Source organism: Nycticebus coucang, chromosome 9 (assembly GCF_027406575.1).
Source record: "Nycticebus coucang isolate mNycCou1 chromosome 9, mNycCou1.pri, whole genome shotgun sequence".
Taxonomy (NCBI): domain Eukaryota; kingdom Metazoa; phylum Chordata; class Mammalia; order Primates; family Lorisidae; genus Nycticebus; species Nycticebus coucang.
Window position 1 is genome coordinate 65,354,306 of NC_069788.1, and position 3,935 is coordinate 65,358,240.

Consider the following 3,935-nt stretch of genomic DNA (forward strand, 5'->3'; position numbering starts at 1 on the left):
GCTGCCTACCTAGGAGGTCAGGTAAGAAAGTTTCCCTTAGAAGGGAATGTGGTATGGACAGGAAGGAAGGGAAGGGCTTAGCCTAGGCAGAATGTTCATGAGCCCCTGAGGAGGGGTAGATTGTGTATCAGGCATATTGGGTTACATGATCAATAGATGGCTGGTTGCAATTACCCAAAGAGATTGGATTTCTGGATTGATATGAAACTGGAAGATCACTAATGGAATTCTATAGATTTTGTAGACAATCTCAACCTTGTCTTTTCTACATTTATGTCAATAAAGACTATCAAACATGAATATCAAATCTGTAGTTATCAGAAAGCTGGGGATAACGTAATATATTGGAAAACAGAGCTCAGCCTCAAAAAGATCCTGGCAAGATGGAACAATAGATCAAAACAAACAAGGTTAAATTTGGTGGGACTGAATACAAAATGCTGTATCTAGAATTATTAAAATCAAACACACAACTACAACATTAGGGGGAAGTGACCTCATTCTATGTTCATTTACAGCTTTAAATAATCTCTACCTAATTCGATGTGATTGCTCAAAAGCAAAGGTTTGTATTTATAAAGCAAAGGTCTTTGTATTTACAAAGGTTTAAATGCCCAAGTTCAAGTGCAAACTTTGGAAAAACGCTCATCCCATGCTTTCCTCTAAACTCCACACCACAACAATCAACATGGAAGACTTCTGTGACCAAATGTGATGCCACCACTAACAGTAGACAGCACTTAGTGTCCTCTAAATCAATTCTGACACTTCCTACCTGGAGATGCTGTCAGACCCCGTAGAATGAGGGTTCCGTCCTCAAAATTGCCCTCCCTAACCTGTTGCCCAGTTAGGGCCTCTGGAACTTTTGGCTGAGGCTTCAAGTTGGGATTCCCATGACTCCCTCTTTGGGCTCAATTAATTTGCTGGAGAAGCTTACAAAAACACAAGGAAACACCTACTTGCCTCTACCTGTGTATTATAAACAATATTACAGAGGATACAATGAAGAGATGCACAGGGTGGGGTCCAGGGAAGGGGCACCACCTCCAGGAAACCCACGTGTTCAGCTATAGAAAGCTCGCAAACACTGTCCTCTTGGATTCTTATGGACAGCTATGTTGAGATGTGATTAGTCTCTGGGGTATGGAGCAGAACTCTCTCTGCAGTGAGGGGTCTAATGACCCACAATCAGAAAGATGCAGGAAGTCAAAGAGATTCTATTTCCTGAACCCTAACACCCAACATTATAACAAAAGACTGTAACAAGGACCAGGGGAGTTAAGCCTGGAACTGTGGACAAAACACAAAATATATAGAATACCATGTGGTCCATTCTCCACTAGTCAGATGATCTTTGCATATAATACCCACATGCTGAGGCCACATTTGGAAAGGCACAATCAGCACAACACACTCTGCTCCTCAGAACAGCCTCCGGGGCTGTGATTTGGGTTTCTTCTGAAGGTATTTTCTCTTACACTGTTTACCTTGCTCTGTTCATGCTGGTCCCTGGGCAAAGGATACCCTCCTCCTGAACCTGGCCAACTTCTCACATCTGCCCTGCGGTTGTCTTGGAGAGCTGGACTCAAACCCCGTCTCTGTGATCTTGCCATTCTGCCCACTCCATGCCTGAAACCCACTCCTGAAATGCCAGTGAGCCGTCATGAGGATGGACTGTTCAGTCTTCACGGTGTCAGCAACAGAAAAAACTGAGACTCAGAATGGTGTCTCACAGTAAGTGACCAGAGGAGTCAGGATTCAGACTCTCTATATTTTTCCACAGGCATTTCCAGCCCCAGTCCACTTGTTTAAATTCCTGTAGGAGCTATGCCAGTGTGATGTTCCATAATTCCATTTTGTCTCCTTGGAATTCGCCCTTTTCCCCTTCTTAGGTGTCAAGTTTCAGTCCCCGACTCCTCTGCCCTCAAGACCTCCTCATCTCCTTTCTATTCTCCCCACTCCCTTGTACACAGTCAACGTTGTGACATGTTTTTGTTTGCATCAACCTTCACTTGAGTTGATAACCTTGGCTCAAAGAACACCTTGAGATGCAGATAAGTTTCACTTACAGTTTGGAAAGAGCAGGGGATTGTGGCCTCCATGGCGTGGCGTACCAAGCAAGCTTGCCACATCAATCTGTGTAACCTGCACCTTATCAGTGATCTCCACGTGCTCCCAAACCCAGCTGCAGATGCACAAAAATTGTACATTCTTTTCCACATGGGATGAAATTTAGCCAAATCAGAAATTGGGTTAACTGCATACATGAGAGCCCTGTGACAAATTAGATAAAATCCCTCAGGGTCACAGGCTTGTCAAGAAGGGACTCAGAAGGAAAAAGAAACCACAGCTGTGAACATTTTGAATTTCCTGGTGTTGATCATGGAGGGGGAGTATGGATCAGACGGCGCCCAGCACACAAGGGGGCAAGGGAACAGTCAGGTACTGCTGACACAGCCACAGAAAAGTATGAATTAGAATGACCAAGTGATTTGTCCAACAGAGACAAATGCTCTTTCCAGCTAAATAAGCCACCTGGGAGGACCAGCCCTTCCCCTGACGGCAGCGATAAGGCAGGATCACCTGGTCCCAGCAGAGATTTGGCGGACCCTGGGCTCTGCAGGCAGCCTCATTGGGCAGAGCGGTCAAACCCTGCAGAGCTCCTTTTCCTTTCCTCAAACCTCTCAGCCAGGCCAAGTATACATTTTTCAGGCTAATGATCTATGAGGATGCCAAACTAAACTTCATTTTCTGTTTGAAAGATTTTTCTGTTTGGGAGCCAAGCAAAAGACTTGGCGATTTCACCCAGAGTTCTTCTTACACACACAGTAATAACAATTAACCAAAAGCAATTATGTGCCTTGGGGTATCAGAGCCCCATAGAATGTGCAAATGAGTCCCCAGGCAGGTGGGAAGTGGGGGTGGGGGGCACATCTGTTCATTTTTCCTTTCCAGACTCATTGCAGCTCTAAGATCCTGTCCACGCTTGCCAGGAAAGTGCTGCCCTGGTGACTGGTTGCTGCCAGCAGTGGCCACACATGGCTCCCCAAGTAGCAATTCAGGGTGACGTCCCATACGCTAAAGAACAGTTACACACATTAAGTAATACAGTTCAGACTTCTGTGGTTTGTGTGTACTTAAATAAAAATTACAGCCCACTCTTGGAAAGCATAATGAAAACTTGGTCTTTTTTAATGGCTCTAAACTATTTAATTGGTCCAATAACATCTGTCCCTGAACCTTACACCATTACCCACCAAGTCACAGAGGGAACACAGGTAATGCGGTTACTGCCTCGGCCAGAGGGTGGCGTTACCCACACCTCGGTAAGTAGGTCCTTCTGCTTGTCTCTAGCAAGAATCCCTGGTTATTTCCTTTCACGAACAAGTCAGTTAACAAAAAGGTTTACTAACATGGAGAGCCTAAAAAAATGATTCATATGTAAAACATTTTACTTGAACTTAAAACAAACATACAGGGCATGTGAGATGGCTCATGCCTGTAATCCCAGCACTTCGGGAGGCCAAGATGGCAGGACAGTGTGAGGCCAGGAGTTTGAGACCAGCCTGGGCAGCATAGCGAGACTCCATCTCTACAAAAAATTTAAAAATTAGCTAGGCGTGGTGGCACACACCTATAGTCTCAGCTACCCAGGAAGCTGAGGCAGGAGGATCACCGGAGCCCAGGAGTCTGAGGCTGCAGTGAGCTATAATGATGCCACTGCACTCTAGTCCAAAAACAACAATAACACAGCCCCCCAATAGTATATATATATATATATATATATATATGAGTTTGCCACTTTGTCCTTGTGTGCACAATGCCTGTTCCCCACTGAACATAGTCAGAGAAAGGAGAAATCTTACAAAACACTCCCCCAAGCCTAAGTTTCTTGACGAGTCATAAAATAGCTCCAGCCTTATAAGTCACCTGGG